Source organism: Ambystoma mexicanum, chromosome 7p (genome assembly GCF_040938575.1).
Source record: "Ambystoma mexicanum isolate Mex_15411 chromosome 7p, UKY_AmexF1_1, whole genome shotgun sequence".
Taxonomy (NCBI): domain Eukaryota; kingdom Metazoa; phylum Chordata; class Amphibia; order Caudata; family Ambystomatidae; genus Ambystoma; species Ambystoma mexicanum.
The window spans coordinates 35,044,706-35,066,088 of record NC_090939.1 but is presented as its reverse complement, the minus strand read 5'-3'; the positions used below and the strand labels follow the sequence as shown (position 1 = coordinate 35,066,088).

The 21,383-nt window shown below is 45.4% G+C and overlaps 2 long non-coding RNA genes across 3 annotated transcripts in view; one reads left to right on the top strand and one right to left on the bottom strand.

Moving 5' to 3' along the window:
- LOC138526497 (uncharacterized) overlaps nucleotides 1-16,306 on the bottom strand; it is a 283,317-nt gene extending 267,011 nt beyond the window's left edge. Inside the window, exon 1 of one of the 2 annotated variants that reach the window (XR_011283584.1) lies at nucleotides 16,239-16,306. This is a non-coding gene — a long non-coding RNA (uncharacterized lncRNA). Of the gene's footprint in view, nucleotides 1-5,282; nucleotides 5,375-16,238 lie in introns of those variants that run through there. The other variant, XR_011283586.1, reaches the window with a different exon arrangement.
- Nucleotides 16,307-16,394: 88 nt separating this feature from the next.
- Nucleotides 16,395-21,383, top strand: part of LOC138525652 (uncharacterized) — a 271,187-nt gene continuing 266,198 nt past the window's right edge. Inside the window, exon 1 of the long non-coding RNA XR_011283399.1 lies at nucleotides 16,395-16,503. This is a non-coding gene — a long non-coding RNA (uncharacterized lncRNA). The remainder of the gene's footprint in view (nucleotides 16,504-21,383) is intronic.

Sequence of the window (21,383 nt, the reverse complement as noted above, 5' to 3'; positions counted from 1 at the left end):
GTTTGCTGCGCTTCTTCTTATGTTACGCTTATCTTTCCTCTGCATTCCACGCTTAGAAGGAATTGGAGAATTGTTGGAAATATACATTACATCAACAGGAGAAAAGGTGACAGGAGCATCTGAGCCTCCAATATACAAAGAACCCTTTGCATTAGCTGTAGCTCTTGGCAAAGCGTCCCTCCACACAGAGACCAATGATTGGGGTTGCTGTGGTACTCTTGCTCAGAGGAGAATTGCCTAGCATTTCGGTGCTGGACTGCCCCTGGGCAGGACAAAGGCTGATATGCAGGGAAATTTCTTCTCTGTGAAAGGGACAGTGAGCTAAAGACTTGGTTGAGTCTCTCCCAGGGGTTATTCACCCAAGAACAGGTCATTGGGCTGTGTTCGTGCTGGTAGAGAGATTCCCAGACCCCCCTTTGTTTTGCATTAATTAACTTTGGGTTTCACCCTAAGTTAACAGGGCGATCCAGACGTGGACCCCTTGCTCACTGTTCTTAGAGAGGCACCAGTTTCACCTCACTGATGATGCCCAACAAGGCTGAAACACGTGTATGGGGTTACTGATGGTACTCTTGTTCAGAGGAGAATTGCCTAGCATTTCGGTGCTGGACTGCCCCTGGGCAGGACAAAGACTGATATGCAGGGATATTTCTTCTCTGTGAAAGGGACAGTGAGCTAAAGACTTGGTAGAGTCTCTCCCAGGGGTTATTCACCCAAGAACAGGTCATTAGGCTGTGTTCGTGCTGGTAGAGAGATTCCCAGACCCCCCTTGTTTTGCACAAATTAACTTTGGGTCTCACCCTAAGTTACCAGGGCGATCCAGACGTGGACCCCTTGCTCACTGTTCTTAGAGGGGCGCAGCTTCACCTCACTGATGATGCCCAACAAGGCTGAAACACGTGTATGGGGTTGCTGTGGTACTCTTGTTCAGAGGAGAATTGCCTAGCATTTCGATGCTGGACTGCCCCTGGGCAGGACAAAGACTGATATGCAGGGACATTTCTTCTCTGTGAAAGGGACAGTGAGCTAAAGACTTGGTAGAGTCTCTCCCAGGGGTTATTCACCCAAGAACAGGCTGTGTTCGTGCTGGTAGAGAGATTCCCAGACCCCCCTTGTTTTGCACTAAATCTAAGATGGGAGAAAGCTACGACCATCAAATAATAATAAGGCAGTCCTAGATGTGTCTTGTCAAATAAAAGGGCATATACTAAAAAATAAAACTATTGCCAATCCTTACAACTAAATACAAAACAGAATGTGGGATAGTGTTCACAAGAAAGAAAGAAGTATTCACAAATGATAAGTTGGGATGTGGTAGCCGGGAGTCTCCCTTCCCCCATGTTTTGAGCACAGGACAAGGTGGGACTCCTGAGCACAGGACACGCTCAAGCTTTCCCAGCACGAGACTGCAGTTCCGTTCTCCGTTATCAGGACCTTCGGTGGTTAAGTCTCTTTTCTATGAAAGGTCTCTTGCTTCCGAGGACCTGATGTGTTCAAAATAACAAACAAAAAAGTTACTTTGTATGTGATGACATTTCACCCATGGATCCCCCCTTCCGGCCTCAGATCCACAAAAGTTCCTAGTGATATCAGGACCTCCGGTGGTTAGGTTTCTTGCTTCCGAGGGCCTGATATGTTAAAAAATAATTAACAAAAGTAACTTTCTGATTGCACTAGGGTGATGGTTCTTCACACCTGGTTCTCCCTCTTCTGGGCTCAGACCCCTCTCAAATGTCGGCCTCCCTCCGTTGGGTTCACTATGGCTTGCATTCAAAAGATAACATCTGCTACATCCACGTGTTGGGTGATGGCTTTTCACCCCTGTATCCGCCCCTTCCGGGCTCAGACCCTGCTCGAATGTTAGCCTCCTTCCGTCGGGTTCACTACAACTTTTCACAAAACACTTTCACCCATTGCATTCACAAGTCTTAATGCCTTTTTAAACTACGCACTGTGGACATCCCTCCGTTGGGTTCACTCTTGTCAACCACACAGTTCCTTCTCCTTTCTCACTAAGCGGGATTAATCTCCCTTAGCTTTCCAATTACGTGTTGGTCAAAGGCTTTTGACTGTACAGAGGATTTTTCTAGACCCTCTATGACCACTTTGACCTTCTCTTTGCGGCTCGCCTTAGGCCTTCTGCTATCAGTAGTTTCATCAAAAGGGAGATCAACCAGAGTATTTTGAGTAAGCACCCACATGGTGCTGGACCCCTCTGCAGCTGGTTTTCCCCTTTGGTGTTAACAGTCTCTTTAAGCTTTCCTCAATTTGCCATTTGCAACTTTTGTTCAACACAGTTCGGTTTCTTATTGGTTCTCCCCTCGACTCATCGGCTGTGATGAGCCACTTGGCTTTTCTTGTCTTTGGAGTCAAGGACGGTAGCAAGCGTCTCTCCCCGTCCTAATTATCAGTGTAGGAGGGCTCCATGTACCGTTGACATCTGCTGCAACACACGCTGGCTATTGTTTGCAGTCTTATGATTCTTTTCCAGGAGGCTTCACGGGCCTGGGTCAGAAAGGGTAAGGTCTCTTCTCTCCTTGTCGCCCCTTCGGTAGTCGCCGCCTTTCTCCTCCTCTTGAACTGCCACCCTGGGATAGCTGTCTCATCGTGTGGTCTGCCTTACTCGTAGTGTGCTCTCCTCCTCCACCTTTTATCCCTGTGGGGAAAGGAAAGGGTTGTCAGGTTTGTGTGGTTCTGGTCAATTGCCTGACTTTGCCTGACCCTTGTGTTGGGGCATGTCAGGTAAACGGTTTTGTTCTTAGTTCGTTGTTTGTCATGATGTGAGCAAGTGTTTGTGTCAGCAAGGGGGAGAGGTCGATTTTCTGAGTATCCTGCTGGGCAATGAGTAGGAGGGATTGTGGGAACTATACGTTTGTGTCACAGTCGATTGGGAGTTCGGAAAATGATAATAAGAAGAACGGTGAGAAGAATGACTGGGAGTACTCGGGTAGGTAACCAGAAAATAGGGACTCTGGGAAATATAGTTACCCACAGTAGCATTGTTCAGGTTCCTAATTGGTTTCACAGACAAGGAGGAGTTGTTGGATTTTGATAAGGGAGAATGACTGTGGGGAAAGGGATTTAATTTAGAATAGTCTATAAAGGCCTCAAGGACTTCGTCCTCCTCCCTGGTATGATACCGCATCTCACCTGGGGCATTTCTCTGAGCATAACCCCGAGTTGAGACATGTGTGAGAAAAGATGCAAGTAAAAGTTTAACTGCTGAAGTGTTTGAACTTTGAAGAGACTTTGATGCGATACCTTTGACAGAGTGGTCCGGCACCACGTTGGGGCTCAATTGAAGGTCTCTGCAAGGTATCCAGCTGAGACGTGGCAGAAGTGAAAGTTAAAGGGTTATATTAAGAAGAGAACAAAGAATTGTGAATCAAAGTGGTCCTGCAACGGGTCAAGCAAAATCCCACGCACAGTCGAAAGTCTTCGATTTTGATATAGTAAAGAAAGTTTGGAAAATGAGAAAAATGTGGTCTGAGCCCAGTGGAGGGATACCAATTGAAGGTTTTGTTTTAAAGCGGGTCTGATCACGGCTGAGGGGGACCCAGGGTGATCAGTGAATCACCAGAGAATTTGTGCATATGAGAATCCTGAGGGGAAAGGAACTTTGAATGTTTGTTTGTCGCATCAGGCCCTCTGAAATATGAGACTTTGAATGGCAAAGAGACTTTGGCACAGAAGGTCCTGATACTGAGATTTTGAACTGCATCCTCATGCTAGAAAAGCCTGAGTATGTGCTAAGCCTGAGTGTGCCACCTTGTCCTGTGCTGAAAACGTGGGGAAGGGAAGCTAATTGGTCAACTTCCCACACCCTTTGTATTTACAAGTAAGGATTGGCAATAGGTTTATTCGTATAGGCCCTTTTATTTTGACAGACTCCACTAGGATTGCGTTATTATTTGATGGTCGTAGCTTGCGCCCATCCTTAAATTTAGGTTTAGATAGGCGTTCAACCAACCCATTTAAAGGTTCAATAAACACCCTTGAACTGTAATCACTTATGTCTGTTTTCACTGTTTGATACCATGCCTTCCTTACAAAGCCGATGTATTCTAGGGTGGGGAGTTTGCTCGTTCACCTGTCTGGAAACTGGGATTGGCGGGTGTTCGTGCAGTCCTGCTGATGTCTGATTTGCTGATTTCCATTAAAGACATTTCCCAACCCTCAAAGTATTGCTGGATGGTAGATTTCCCTAACACATAGGTGCAGTGGATGTCCATTCTCACTGCTCTGCAGTGAAACCTGAGGGTCACCCAATGCTACTCTCAGTGATTCCAGGGCCTGAGGTAAGACCATTGTCTGAGTGAGGGATTGCTGGCAGGCATGCCTATGCATCTAAGGGGAGTAGGCAGAGCAGCAGCGGAAGGGAACCAGCGAGGTCAGGATTGGTGAGCGCATTTAACTGCATTGCTATGTATTATGATGTTTATTAGTTTGTCTCTGGTACCGGTCTGGAATTAGGAGGGAAAAAATCTTGTCTGCTTAAACTTCAGTCTAGTCTGGATAAAATCAATGAATGGCTGTGCACCGTATCTAATGTAATAAAATGGAATGTAACTGTGACATCAAAGCATTACAACCGGTACGACATTTTAGAAAAATAATGTGTAAAGAATATTAGAGTAAGAGAATAGAAGAAAGTTTATTGTACAACTGAGACAGGAATGAATAAGAAGAAAATATATTGGATGCGAGATCTGATGTCCTGTCGTGTCAACACCTTCCCTTCCTGCTAGTACCTGGATCCGAAGGTGTCCTTAGCAGGGTCGGTACTGGTGAGGATGAACAGACTACCGGGTTAGGTTATGATCCCTGCGATGATAGTAAACACAGAGATCCCCAGCAGCACCCGGTCTGCCTGCCTGGTAATATGTCGCTGCATCAGGATATTGAAGGAGGTCCTGGGAACCAGACAGTGGTTGGGTAGATAGGATTCCACACCAGGCTGGGGGAGAAATGTAAGGGTAAGTGGCTGAAGGGAACCAAAGGTCCACCAATCAACACTGGAAGTGAGCATACAGATATAGTCTTACCTTGGTTGAAGGCAGATCGGACCGTAAAGAGAAGGCGATGAAAGCAGGATTGTTTGGAAAGAAAAAGGCAGACTCTGATCCCCAGATAGTAGTCTCTGGGTAAGAACACTATAATTTTAATTGGGTCTCCTCTCCCCTCTTTTCTCTAATATACTTTAACAAAATTGTCTGCCAAATTATACCCAACTATGAAAACGTAGAGTTTTCCTAATTTGCCCTAAAACTATAATAACTTACTTCTTAGGATGTTGTGTAGTGCCTCTACACGTCGCCTGGAAGTTCGCTGTTGCAAAGACACAGTGAAAGTCTTTCTAGACCCTTAAACAGCAGTGGACCGGAAGTGGTTTGTTGCACTTCCCGTTCGTCAACCTTGTGATGCCAGACTAGCGCCTGGCGGGCCGCCAGACGTCGGTCTTGCAACCCTTGTTGTGTCCAGTGTCCCGTGGGTACAGGAATCGGCATGTGTATTAAAAAGGGTATTTCTCCCCAGGGACCAGCCCATATTAGCATAAATTACCCTATTTCACCCATATATAGGTCCGATCGTGCCAAGCAATGAACTCATCACTAGAGAAATCACACCTTCAGCATAAATTTAGCATTTATTAGACATAAAGCATAATATAACAGAACAGTAAATATAGCAGCAATTTGGGAAATCAGTAAATTCAAGTTAGAGACTTCACACATTAGAGAAACACACTCTTACGTCCCTTGCATGTTATTAATAGTGCTGAGAAATCCTGGTCATCTAAAACGAACTGCTTGCTCAGCTAGCTCTGTAGATGACAGCGCCACAAGGTGCCGCCTGGGCTATCATGCTCCGGGCACATGCTCCATATTATTCTTAGCTGTTACATATGTGATATGGTTATCCCAGCAGGAGAAATTGCACTTTCTATTTCACTACAGCATGCTCCCATCCTGTGAGCATGGTGAGTCTATGGGGGGTTGCGCGCGGGTACGGGTCAGTACTTGAGTGTTCCTGACAGTATAGTAATTGACATGCTCTCATCCTGTGAGCGTGGTAAGTCTATGGGGGATTGCGTGCGGGTACGGGTCAGTACTTGATGAGCGTTCCTGACAGTATACCCCCTTCTCGCCCCCTTCTGTCATCAAGGTTTGTGTGGGAATTCTTGGTGAAAGGCTCTAAGTAGATGGGGTGCGTGGATGTTTGTGTATGGTTCGCACGTCCGGTCCTCAGGACTGTATCCTTCCCATTCCAACAGGTATTGGATTGTCAAATGGTGCTATCTAGAGTCCAACATTCTGGACACTATGAACTCTTCTTCTGAGTCGACCATCACTGTTCGTGTCTTTTGACAAGATTTGTTGGCGATGGGATCGTCAAATCTTTTGGCGTTATCTTTACTGATGAGTAGATGATGCATGTTTGTTTGTTGGTCTTGTTGAAGGGTTGCGAACCACTCATCTGCAGTGGTAATGAAGGAGGGGGGGAATGGCGTGATAGGCATCATCTTGGGATGTCTTCCAGTGTTTCCATAAAACAGTGAGATTCCTGTGGCGGTGTGCACGGTATTGTTATATGTGAATTCTGCCAATGGTAGAAAATGTATCTTATCGGTTTCACGTTGTGTGCACTGACACCTAAAGTATTGTTCGAAGTTTTGGTATACCCTTTCTGTCTATCCATCACTCTGAGGGTGATATGCTGTGGATAGATGAGCTTCAATTCCCAGATGTTTTTGTAGTTTTTTCCAAAAACGTGATATGAATTGGGGTCCTCCATCCGAGATGATATGCTCTGGTAATCCGTGTAGGCGAACGACAATGGCGAGGAATATTTGAGCCACTCCGGCAGCTGTGGGTCTTTTTCAAGGCATCAAAATGGTAAGAGTCAACCGTCATGAGAATGGTATTGCATCCTTCTTTGGTGATTGGTAAGTCAGTAACGAAATCCATACTGACAGTATGCCAAGGGTAGGATGGCACTGGCAATGGCAATAGAAGTCCTGTCGGGGCTTGTCGGAGAGTTTTGGCCTGGTCCTGGACCTGGCGGGCAGACCGGCACCCGCGAGCACTGCAAGTCAGATGCACCAGCACCGTCACTGACGGTGCATCCATCACCCCATTCCCATTCAGCCCTATGGGGCCGAATGGAGATGGGGAGTCCCTTACTGCCGGCACCCGCAAATGGACAATTAGCCGGTCTGCCAAACTTGGCATGACCCGGTTCTTGCCCATTCGCGGGCGCCAGTGAAAAATGCTACTCCGGCGGCAGCCGGCACGGCTACCGCCAGAGTTGTAATGAGTCCCATTGTGTCATAAACTTAGGGAAATCGTTGGGTATATTTTATTGGCATGGGAGTTGAGGGGATCTGTGCCCCTTCGCCTGGTTTCGGGATACTTGCACCTGGTCCCTGTAAAGACTGGAGGGGGTATCTGTAGTGATAACACAGTCTTTATATAAATAGGATTCAGGTTATGTACACAATCACAATAACACACTTTGTGCTCAGGTTAATCTACAAGGGCAAATATATAAAGTTTCTATGTGGTACCAGAATTATGCTTTGATTCCATTAAAATGCATTAACTGTACTTAGTTCAAATGTCATACAAACCAATTAATAAAATGAACCAACAATAGACATAGCAGGAAAGCAGGTTGGATAAAACAATAGGCAGAATACTGGGCCCCTTCCACCAGGAGCAGTTCTGTATGAGGATCCCCCCAGCTGGGCAACTTGTAAATAAAGATATAACACAAGCCCAGTCCATATATTGTTTATATGAGTCTTATTTCCTTCTATAATAATTCTATCACCCCAATGTACCTGGAATAGCAGAGTTCGATGTCGGGTCGTCAACGGATCCTACTTGAGCGGCTCCCTTTAAGGCAGGAGCCACGGATCATCGAGATCCCTCGAAGAAGTGGTGAACAAGGCGTCGAGGCAGCAGCTCCGTTACTGGCGGTGCTTGTCGATGATCAGTCATGGACATCCTGCGAAGATGAGGCATGCGGTGCACCTCGACTATGATAGTTAGTTGCCGCAAAGAGTCTATGAAGAACTTTGGCCCGGCAAGGGCGTCGAGTCGTCCGGCGTCTCTGCGGTCTTCGGTTGGTGGTAAACCCACTGGCGGATGCTCCTCGGCGCATCAGCGGCCTCGACTTTCTCCGGCGGGACAAAGCGGTCGACTGTGCAGGCAAGAGTGTTCTTGGAGTCAAACTGTCTTAATCAATGTAGAGTTGCGGATCCGGTCATCGGTAGCACGACATCAAGCAGTCCCCGCTTCTGGGCAACTCACTTCAACGGGCTTCCAGTGGTTATAGCAAACCTGTGAACCCTGGTCGATGATGGTGGACGACTGTCTGGTTGCTTCTCTTCGGATTCCCCGGCGGTCCTTTTCTCCGGTCGACAGTTTTTCGAGGGCTGGCTTCCAGGGCGCTTTGGTGAAGGTTAGCGGTGCACGATGTTCCCTCGTAGGTCGGGAAGAGGTCTCCTAGCCATGTCCTCTCTCGGATCAGTCCTCGACACACTCGAATTTCGCTTGGAGGTATTCCATCCCTTGGCCATGTAGAGCACAATGGACAGTGCACAGTGCTTTAAAGTTGACTCGTTGAGTCACCGGGAGCCAGTGCAGGGATCGGAGAACTGGGGATATATGGGCTCCATAAGGAGAGCCAGTAGTAACCCGGGCGGCCAGATTTTGGAGACATTGCAGCCGGTAGATCACTCCCTTAGGCTGAGCCAGGGAGTTACAAATGTCCAGCCCCGAGATCACTATAGCCACCACGACCGGGGATTTAGGGGGGAGGGGATCATCGGAAGCACCTTCTTTAATGTTTTCAGTTGGAAATGACCGGCTAGGCACACGTGTTACTTGCTTGTCCATAAATAGGGAGGCTCACCGTACTACCCCCATGTTTTTAACCTTGTCCACCGGGATGGGGAGGGGGCCCAAAGAAGAAGGGCATAAAGAAGACACCAAGAGTGAGGGGTCAGGAGGGCAGCCTACCACCATCACCTCCGTCTTGTCTCTGTTCAATTTGAGCCAATTATGGTCCATCCACTCTCCCACGGCCACCAGGCACCGCCGCAGGCACGACGACACCTCCGCCTGATCAAGATCTAAACGGATCAGGATCTGAGATTCGTCCGTGTATGAGTAGCACCTGACACCAAGGAGCGTATGAGACACACAAGGGCCCAAATATAGATGTTAAACAGAATCGGCGACAAGGAGGAGCCCTGCGGTACTCCACAGCTGAGGTGGCAGGGAACAGAAGAGAAGGGGGGCATAGTGAGAGTCTGGGTACAGTCCGCCAGGAAAGAGGTGAACCAGGCTAGTACCTGTCCAGATATTCCCAACTGGGCAAGACGGGACAGCAGGATGGGGTGGTCCACAGTGTTGAAGGTTGCTGAAAGATCTAACAAAATCAGAGCACACACCTGCATCCACCAGCCTGGCCATATCATGCTGGACGGTGAATACAACACTCTCTGTGCCCCTACCTGGTCGGAACGCAGATTGAGCAGAATCGAGCAAGCATGAGGATTCAAGAAAGGCAGACAGTAGGGGTGACATCAGTGATTCTAGCAATTTAGAGAGAAAGGGGAGAAGAGAAATAGGACAGAAGTTATATAGAGTAGCAGGATTAAGGGAGGGTTTCTTCAGAACAGGAATCACTCTTGCAGCCTTCAATTCTTGAGGCACCTGCCCAGATTGGCAAGAATTATTGATGGCTGCCGTGATTTCCGTAAGAAGGGCTGGGGTGATCTGTTTCATCACCGCTAGTGGGACAGCATCCGAAGGAGAACATGATTTAATTTTAGAGATAGTAGTCAAGACTGATTCTTCGAGAACATAGGGAAAACAAACCAGCCTGACAGGTTAGCAGAACCCCTAATGGGAGGAGAATGTTTTTCCATAGAAGTGGAGGTAGCGAGTGACGCGAAGATGTTCTGGCGAATAGTATTAATTTTCGCAATAAAATACTGAGATAGATCATCACATAATTCCTGAGTGGGGGTGACCTTGGGAGTCCGTTTTTCAGCCGAGGCCAGTGAGCTCAATTGTTATGGAAATATATGCCACTTTGGCTGTTTTAATGGCTGCTGAATATTCTGTTGAGCATGCCTTATATAGTTTATTCTGAGTATGATCATAGGCTTTGTGCCACTGTCTCTCGGCCTGTCTTAATTAAAGTCGTGCAGCTTTTAGTTGATCCGAGAACCAGGGTTCTGAGGGCAGTCTGCACGGTTGGATCAGGCACGGGGGAGCTTTAGTGTTTCAGGGCCAAAATCAACCGTCCTGTATGAAATGTCTTGCCTCAGTCAGCTACTTGTATTTAACTGATCGCAATGTTTTTATCGTCTGCCAAGTGTATCGTGTCCTAGCCTCATTTCAATATGCTTAGTTCATCTGAACACTAGTCAGCTTGTATGAAACATTATTTTATTGAATAAGAGCAACGTTGTTAATACTGTACGCTGCCCACCAACTCCTTGCGATAGCGCATGACCCCTGTCACAGTCCCAGCATTTATCTAATGTCTGCCTGAACCACGCCCTTATGTATGAACCTACCATTGCAAGCGCATTTATTCTGACACTCCCCCACTTGTGACTTGATCGCATGCTCAAATTGCCTCTGGATCCCATCTCGCTACTGTCCAGTGACTCACTATACGTCACGTATGCGCTCTGTCTCATGTTCATGACAAGATATCCCGAGCCTCATTGTCACAATTTTTTGTTTTTGTTTTAAAGAATCTCTTTTGTTACTAACTAACTACTGTCATCTTAGGCCAATGCTGTTTGAAAGGTAGCCACTCTTTGCCCTGGGCCCCTGACCCCCACAGCCACACTTAGAGGACCCCTAGGTGCTTCGCAGCCACTGCTCAGTCGGCCCCAGCTTTTCGCGGTTCCCGCACCATGTACGTAGCAATGCATTTCCTTAATGGAGCCTCCTGTTCACTAGGTGCTTTCATCCCTCTCAATAATGGCCTAGGAAAGTTAGGTTGCTACCGTCATCACCCTCTTCCATGTCCTACCCCATTTCTTCCAAAGACCCTTTCATTTCCGTCCACCTCCACAAACAAGTATCTACTCAGCAGTAACAAAAGCTTGGCCACCCCCATAAGTAGCTCATACCCTACTGGTGCAAACCACCTTACCGCTACGAATATATCCTATGGGATCTCCCTACAAATTTCGGATGCTACTCGAAGAGACAAACTTAGGTCCAGACTACCACGTCAGACTCCAACAACCCAGCGCCCTATCCGGGGTCAGCTTAGACTACTCAGACTAGCCTCATGACTACAGACCAACAGCACGCACAACAGACCACCCAAATATTCCCAGTTTGCACAGACAACACATTCAGCCAAGAAATCCTCTATCAGCGTTATCCCCCTACACTATACAGCTGATGCAGAAAAGGGAGAATTCTCGATTGGGTGCTGACCCAAAACGTTTGCCTATTGATCAACTCTATTAGCGAGATCATCTGGTCCAACCACCACCTAATCAACTTCTCCTTGACTCCCCATGAAAAAATCACCACCACTACCATTCACATGAACCCCATTCAAACAAGAAACATATGCAACCTCACATTTGACAACCTCTCCCCTCGGCTAGCTGAGGCCTTAGCCAATCTGCCTCCGACTACTCAAAATGCAGATCCAAATTGTATCGCCATCGCCTACCAAGAGTGCTTGAAAAGTACCATTAACATTCTTGCCCCGATTGTTACCAAAATCCCATGCAAAGGCAAAAGCTAAAATCCGTGGTTCAATGAAGAACTGGTAGTGCTTAGGCATCATAAAAGATCTCTTGAACATGGTCACAAAAAATCCCCTACACCAGACTCTGCTAAACACCTCTGAGAGGTAACTCACAAATATAAAACCACCGTTATTGAACAGAAAGCAGACGCACTGAACTCCCGAATCAACAATGCTGCCTCTAATTCCAAAGAGCTGTTCAACATCTTATGGGAACTGGAAAACACCATCCCCTTGACCACCCAAACAATAGCTAGCAAAGATTGGTGCACTACGATCCAGCATGGGCTAGCTGCAAAAATTGACACGCTCCAAGACAAAATATTAGCCAAACTAAATTACTAGCTAATAAAGGTCCACCCTCATCACCTCAAGACTTAGACCTCGACAAAACAGGCCAATAGTTTAGTTTCTCGCTCGTCAACCAGACCCAAGTCCAAGAGATTATCACAGGTCTTAAACCATCAAACTGCAAAGGAGACTGTTTTCCAGCCCAACTCATTAAACTATGTGCCCCCACAGTTTCTCCCATCATTGCTGACTTCGTCAATGCTTCTTTCAGAACTAATGTTGTCCCCACCATGATTAAAGAAGCCTGGGTCACGCCTCCCCTGAAAAAACCCTCTCTGGACCCCTCCATACCCACTAACTACTGCCCTATCACCACTGTCCATTTTCTCCTGTAAATAATAGACAAAAAATAGCTTACTCTCAATTTCAACTTCATCTGTAATCGAACCATCATCTAGGAACAAGATAATCTGGCTTTCAGCCCAGCCATAGCACAGACACAGCATTATTGGACCTTAAAATCAAAATGGATGCCATCAGAGACTCTGGTAACCTCTGCATCCTACTCCTCTTAGACTTATCAGCTGCGTTTGATCTGATTGACCATGACAAACTCTGTATCACACTGGCAGACAACTTCCACTTCTCACATGAAGCTACCTGCTGGGTCAAATCCTTCTTATCCGACCGAACCTCTAGAGCCACCATAAGAAAGGAAGCAGCTGATCCTATTCCTGTACCCATAGGTGTGCCGCAAGGCTCCTGCCTATCTCCTACATTTTACAATGCCTATACTAAGCTTCTCTTTGCCGCTCTGGACGCCATGGGTGTGATCTAAACTATCTTCACCGGTGACACTCAGATCCTGATTCCCATTTCAGGGAACCACGAGCAAGACACAATCCTATAAATTAAATGTATGCCATCAGACAAACCTGGATGGCTACCAATAGTCTCTGCCTCAATGAGGAAAAGACTGAGATCCTCATTGTGGGCACACCTACCAAAATCAAATCCCTCCACCCAGCGTATTCTTCCATCATCATTGATGGCACTCCCATCCCAATTCTCAACCAAGTCAAAACTCTGGGTGTTTACTTGGATTAAAATCTTACCATGACCAAGCACATCAATACTCTCTCAACCTCAATATCCTACACCACTAAACTCATAGCATTAAGCTGACAATTCATTACCCCAGACAATTGTATCACTCTTGCCCGTGCATTAATCCTGTCTAGATTAAACTATTGTAATGTACTACTATTAGGTTCCTCAAAAGCAAATCTAGCAAAACTCCAACTTTTACAAAACAAAGCTCTAAGAGCTGCCCTTATTGTCCACCTCAAGAACATCTAACTTGCAATCTAGACGTCGACCTCCTTGCAGGTCACCCTTCTGCCAGGCATTAGTAGTCCTTTTCTTTAGGTCTCTAACCTCTTCATGTGGGACTTCACACATCCCTCTGGGGACTTTGTAGTTATTTGCTATCTAATGGATACACCCAGGGCTCTATCCGTCTGTCAAAAAGCAGGTCTACCCCATTTCGAGTAGAAAGGCCAGGTACACCGGCCGTCAATATGTGTGGATAGAATTAACGGACTGCATACAAGCTCATTTAATGCCTTGAGTCAAACAATCTAGCACTGCTAATACAATGTACTTTCATGCAAGATTGCAATGTATTTGATTCATGAGTTTGTGGATGCATGTTGTATATAGTGGTTACAACCCACGCACTATTTGTTCACGGACATGAGAAGTCCTTGATGTTTTGCTTTATATTTGTCACTTCTGCTAAATTGACCAGCAGCCAGATGAGAATAATGATTGAGACAGTACACGGTTTGTTTGACTAATTTAATTGTTTCAGCTGTATCCGCTGAACTGTCTCAAAGGTTCATATTGAATATGATTTTGTTTCACTAATCTAAACACATGCAATTTGACCCAACAGCTAAATAATAAAAGCTGCTGTAATAAAAGTGTTTAGGATATGTTTCTTCGGCTTGCATCTCAGAGAGACAAGGATGTTCTTGTCCCTCTGACACTTTACAAAGGGATTAATGTTTTTGCATTTAATAATTGCATACACTAAATATTGAGGGTAGGACGCCCCCCCTTGTTTATATCTAAGAGCTGCACTAGGCATAAAAAAATCAGACCATATTTCCAACACCAGAAGAGAAGTGCACTGGTTGCCCGTCAGAGCTAGAATATTATTCAAACCTCTTCATCACACACAAATGCAAAGCTAAGAAGGCCCCCGTTTACCTCAACAGCACAGTAACACCCTACTCCTCTACAAGAGCCCTAAGATCGAATAACAACTCCCAACTCCGCGTCCCACGCTTCAAACTAACAAGGTCTGGGGATAGCAGCTTTCCTGTCCTAGCTCCATCAACTTGGAAGTCCATCCCAACTGCACCGAGAAATGAGCCTTCCCACACTAGATTTTAAAAAATCCTAAAAACCTGGCTATTCAACAATATTAGCCCAAGATGACAAGCACCACCGCACAGCCGGCCTTATCCCGCTACTGCGTACCTTCCTGATTGGAAAGCTGTCTGATATTAGACCTTGTCAATTTTAGATGTCTGCCATTTTGCATGTTCTTCCTTGCTTGTTCTCCCATTGTAACTACAGAATTAAGCTTTCTGTAACGTACGCTGTGATACCGAAGGGGTTGGGTGTATAACAAATGCATTAAATAAAATAAATAAATACCAGAAACCAGACACCCATAACATGAAGTGCATATTGGTCACACACTCCATTCACTTAGGTCCCACCCACAGGGTGTACCCACAAAATACAGTCACCGGGAAGACTCCAGTCAGTCTGGCCTGGACTTCCCCCGCAATACCATATATGGAACTTCCACCCAACAGCCAGTCATGGGGAAGGGACAGAGTCAGGGCTTCCCAGGACTGGTAACAGGCAATAGAAAGCAAGAGGCCACAGTGGCCATCTTGTCTTCTACCAGGAATGGCAGGGCCTAGGTATCCCAAAATGGAGGATACTCAGAGCACCTGTCAAATTCAGCATGGAGATACCACCAGCCCATACCCTGCTCTGTGGGCCACACACAGGTGCCCAAAAACATACATTAGAGGTACAGGGTTGTACCCCCCACCCATGGGTGCCATAATGGTATACCAAGGGTCTGTACACCAAACCAAATAGAGGAATAGCTGCACTGCCAGGAGTCCCACATGGACTCCTGGGCAGAAAACAGTACAGAACACACATGAAAAAGGACTACAGAACAAGGACAGGGAGGCCCTGTCCCTCCAATGCATTTCCAGCATCACAGTCCCCACTTGGTCTAGAGTTTTGACCAGTCCCATATGAGAACTGAAAGGTCGCTGGTCTAATGGTTTTGCCATAGCCTGACGGTATTCCTCCATCATACCGAGAGGAGTAGTCTGGTTGAACTTGAGTCTGGAGTTCAGTGATTGAGGTTTGGATTTCCATCACCTTATTGGCAATGGTTTCATTGTCTGCTCTATATGCAGTCATTTCTGCTTGTAGGTTTATCATGGAGGTGGCCGTGTCTATGATGGCCTGCTATATTCTGACCAGTATGGACCACCAAGGTCTTGCAATCAGCTAGTACCTTGATCCGAAGGTGTCCTTAGCAGGGTCAGTACTGGTGAAGATGAACAGACTACCGGGTTAGGTTATGATCCCTGCGATGATAGTAAACACAGAGATCACCAGCGGAACCCAATCTGCCTGACTGGTAATATGTCGCTGCGTCAGGATATTGAAGGAGGTCCTGGGAACCAGACAGTGGTTGGGTAGATAGGATTCCACACCAGGCTGGGGGAGAAATATAAGGGTAAGTGGCTGAAGGGAACCAAACGTCCACCAATCAACAGTGGAAGTGAACATACAGATAAAGTCTTACCTTGGTTGAAGGCAGACCGGACCGTGAAGAGAAGGTGATGAAAGCAGGATTGTTTGGAAAGAAAAAGGCAGACTCTGATCCCCAGATAGTAGTCTCTGGGTAAGAACACTATTGAATTGGGTCTCCTCTCCCCTCTTTTCTCTAATATACTTAAACAAAATTGTCTGCAAATCATACCTAACTATGAAAACGTGGAGTTTTCCTAATTCGCCCTAAAACTGTAATATCTTACTTCTTAGGATGTTGTGTAGTGCCTCTACACATCGCCTGGAACTTCACTGTTGCAAAGACACAGTGAAAGCCTTTCTAGACCCTTAAGTAGCACGGGCCGGGCGTGGTTTGTTGCTGTTCGCTGACCTTGTGATGCCTGACTAGTGCCTGACGGGCCGCCATCTTGAGGGCAGGCGCCACACCAGATGCCAGTCTCGCAACCCTTGTTGTGCCCTGTGTCCCCTGGGTGCAGGAATCGATATGCAAGGTCCTCCCCTGTGAGCGTGGTGAGTCGGGGCTGGGGGGTTTGTGCGTGGCAACGTGTCCATTCTTGAGCATTCCTGACACTACCCGAACCTTACACGTGCAGTCGTTGATCGCTAAACATTTGTTTCCTCTCTAAGCACAATGAAAAAATGAGCAGGCTATCATCCACGCCTTGTCATACATACCCTGTTTCTGGACCTCTCTGTATACTGGGCTGATTAAAGAGGGAAAATAAACAGTGTCAAAATGCTTCATGCATGAAGCAGTTAGCGGGATCTGGAAAATCAAAGTGAACTTAAACGAAATTAAATTTAACTGAACTGATGGAAACGGGGGAGGATTGGAGCTTGTGTGTTATCACAGAAAGCACTAACTACAAGGGAAAAGTGGTCGCCATGAGCCATATCGACGTCACCAGCCTCCGAATGTGGTAGCACCTAGAGCTAATGGAGAGCTGCATGAACTGTCTGCAAAAAGACATTCTTTCTGTACCATGGTAAGAATGGGTGCAAGCAAATCTAGAGAGGTGCCAGTTCCTCCTGAATAAAGTCCAGCTTAATTCATATTCACATATTACTCTCCCAAAACCTGCAAGTTCTGGATAAATGGTGAACCTACTGCATAGATCCAATACACACCTATATAATCACTTACTCATTCTTTACTACCTGTCCTGCTGAGGACTGAGCTGTTGTGGAAGTAGCCTCTCCCCCTGTGGCCAGGGGATGGCAGCTGATTCCTGATCCTGACCTTGGGCATGTCTATATGAGGAAGGATCACATGGGGGAGGCAACCATCGGGGGGAGGAGTGAGACATTGTCAGATGACACATGGTATCCCCCTTTTCCTTTTAGGGATATTCCCTCCATTCCTCATGCCATATTGTTATGTAGAAAAGGAGACAGCAAGCTTGACTGATTATTCCTTGCATGTTCACGACTCAAACTACACTTCTGGCCGAGAAAGAGGGATAGAGTAATGGAGATCCGCAAAGTCAGAAAAACAAAAGTTGTTGTAAGGAGTGGCACTGTGGTGGGATCTTTAAATCGCCAATGGATATTAAGGAAGAAGGAGAAGTACCTGACAGGAACAGACTGTCACGTCATGAAGAAGCTCGGAGAGAGCTTGGCAGCAGCAGAAATCCAGTGTAGGGGGATGAGCAGGCGAACTGCTGCCCAACGCTGAAGGGTTGCTTGTGTACCTGTAATAAAAATGCAAGCCCAGCACGGTATGAAGGAATGCACTTATCAGCTGCGAGAGTAGCACTGTAAAAGGGGAGGGGGCTCTTTCTGATATCTGTGAAATTAAATGCTTAATAAAACTAATCCATAAATACTGGGGCACAGGTAAGTATAATCAAATTTAGGGGTAGAACGAAACATGGTAAATAGGCCTTAAAAGCTTGATTTAGCAGAAAACGTGTGCTAACATTTTAGATGCGGCAAAGGCCGCTGTGGCTGGTGGTTTAGTGCAGAGTCTGCAATCCCAGACCAGCGCTGAGAGAAGTACACAGTAGTTGTTATTTTTCAAAGTCACAGATTAAAGCTCACAGGTTCCGCCAACTAATAAGTAAAGCATGACCATTTTATAATTCAAAATCATTTATGAAATACGATTTTCTAAAGGATCCGAAAAAAACCACAGCATTTTCAAATTACCCTGTAGAACAATTTCCCTGAGAAAAGGGTTAGAGTGTCCCCGATATGCAACATTTGTGTAGCAGTACATCTGTGGTTCAAGGCTCTGGTTGTGTCATGGGGGAAAGCAATTCTCATGAGACTCAGGATTAAGCAACCAGGACAGTTTATTAAAGTTCTGCTGGTCGTCTCAAATGTTTCAATGACTTAGCTTTGTGCTGTGGGAATTTGGGGTGGATTGTGACATCACAAACTGTAATGGAGGGCGATGTGGGAAGGTTTGTGGACCCAATTATTGTTTGCAATGTATCTTTTCCTGTACAGGGTCAAAGTGCGAAGACCCATCAGCTTTGTGTGGGGAGATATTTTCATGTTGCACGATCACAAATACTAATTACTTTGCACTGTATAAAAGTTCTGTCTTAAGGGGCGATTCTTTGACAGCGCCTTTTCAAGCAGTTCTGTTCCGCGATCTGTTTGAATTTGCTGTCCTAGCTGCGCCTGGGACCTGTGAGAAACCAGAAGGTGTCTCACCCACTCATTCCTGGGGATCTGTCATCCAGGTGGCCAGGGCACGGCCATCGCTTTTGTATCCAGTTCCTGGGGGTGGACCAGTGCAGGAGGATCAGCTGGATGAAGGGTCTTCTGGGAGTGGGACACCGGACGGTGAGACGTGATATCCTCTTCCCTGTAAGACCTTTTCCCCATCCTACCAGGTACGATACGTAGGAACTCAACCCCCCTTTCCCGACACAAGCACTTTCTCATGGACAGCTCACTGCGAAAGAAAACAGATTAACACCCAAACTGCATACCTGACATGTCCCAACACAAGGGTCAGGCAGAGTCAGGCAACTACTGATAACTACACACACCTGACTTCCATCACCATTCCCCACCCCAAAAAAGGCAGAGCACCAAAGCACACTCTGAGCAAGGAAAAACACACGAGGAAGCAACAGTTCCAAAATGACAATTTTTTTTTTTTTGTATTTTTTTTTTATTTTGATACAGCTGAATTAATCAACTTTTCAAAATTATCAAACAGATATACATTTCCAATTTCATTCAACACAATTAATAACAAACAAAAATGTAACAATAATAAAAGGTTACAATTCTGAACATGGCAAATGAAACAGAATGTGAGCAATTAATATGGAAATTTAAAACTTAAAATCTAATACATTTCAATTGATTTCTCGAGTGCACAAAAATAACTTTGAGTATATACTAATGGAATTCATAGTTCAAATTAAGTTTGTAAATAGATTTCACCAGGTAAAATGGGTTCCAAAAAGTGCACCAAGGCATTTATGACCGAAAATCTTGCGCTATTAACTAAAATGCTCCATATCTCGTTTTCATCCAGTTCCTCATGAAAATTCAACAGATTGGTGAAATGTTTAGCCCGCATGTCCTTCAATTTAAGGCAAGATATTATCACATGTTTTAGGGTTTCCCTCACAATATGGGATTCACAAAACCGACAAAAATTTAAATCAGCAGAAATAATCTTACGCCTCACCAACACTTCCCTAGTAGTCCATAAATTGAGTCTCAAGCGCAGAAATGTATTCCGTACATTCGCGGAGGGGCATTTCAATAGATAACCAGCCACTTGACCCAGACGCTTAATCCCAAAATGATTATTATTGAAATCTTTGTATTTTGTACAAAGGTCATAATTTTGAATCCAATCCCATAGATAATACTTTGTTTTAGCACGGAGTGGATTTTCAATTAGAAGCTGTAATGGAATATCGGCTTCTACCAAGGTACTCAGTACTAGATTTCGCCATTTTAAAGGAAAAGCGAGAGTAGAAGAGGACAAGTAGCGGGCAACCGTACTTAGTATATTATTGTTAGCCACGCCAAGCAAACATTTACGAAAGGAGCAGCACATTCTCCATTTGACCCTGCTAAATAGTGAATTCAGACCCAATTCAAAACGTAATGTAGGCATGGGAGAGCAATTCGGTAAATGTAAAACCCTTTTCCAAAACGCTGCCTCCAATTTATTCCATGTTTCATTATTTGAATACAACTTTGATTCCACACCATATAGGAGAACAGGAATGACTTTTTGCTCATAGAACATTAAAAGATGCTTTAAAATAAATTTCCCATATTTATAGAGAAGTATTTTAGCCTGTGAGAGCAAAGTCAAAAGTTTTGACTGTAAGGTAATCAAATATTTGCTATCACCAACACTATTTTGTATGAAAAGGCCCAAGTATTTGTATTCCAGAACTATTTCCATGGGTTCCTGTCGCATGCACCAAATTCCATTATGATTTTTGGATTTCCCGTGAGGTCTACAAACCAAAATCTGAGATTTGTTCAAAATTACTATACCTTGATTCCTCTCGACATAATCAGAGAGGGCAGAGAACAAATTCTGGAGTCCCCTGGGAGTTTGGGATATTAAAACTAGGTCGTCAGCATAGAGCAACCTAGGTATACGCTGACCACCCAATTCAGGAGCATCCGACATGATTCCGAGAAAAGAGAGACCCATGTCAAAAATAAACAAATTAAACAGTATTGACGCCAAAATGCAACCCTATTTAAGTCCCACAAAAGTGGGAAAGGAGGAAGACAGAAGACCTTCAAATGATAGCCTAACTCGCATGGAGGTCTCTGTGTGTATCTGAATAACTAAAGCCAAGAGAGACGCTGGACAGCCAAGGGATTTTAACTTGTAAAATAAAAGATCATGATTTATGGAGTCAAATGCTGATCGGAAATCAATAAATGCAAAATATAAAGATTGTTTCCTAGACGCATATTGTGACTTAAGCATATTAATGGTGATAATGTTAGGAAGAGTGCCAAGGCCACTGACGAATCCTGATTGAAGAGGATCTCTCTTAAAGTAGTTTTTAGTCCAAGTATTCAACTCTCTCGGAATTAGGCGACAAAAGATCTTCCCAGGCACATCAAGCAAGGAGATGGGCCTATAGCTAGCCGGGTTGGCCCGATCACCCTTCTTATAGATAGGGATAACGATGGATTGTTTCCAGGACATCGGGATTTTCTGGGAAACATTAATAGACTCAAAAATAAGATATAATATATCTGCCCAGATGTCCGGGAATTGCTTCATTTGTGCATTCGACAAGCCATCCGGGCCAGGTGCTCTAGAGTTACTTGCTTGTTTGATGAAATACAAAATGTCGTCTTTGTCAAAACATAGGTGGAAAGGAGGCTGAGACTCCGACATAGAACTACTTGGATGTGCCGGGGGGTGGGGGGCAAAT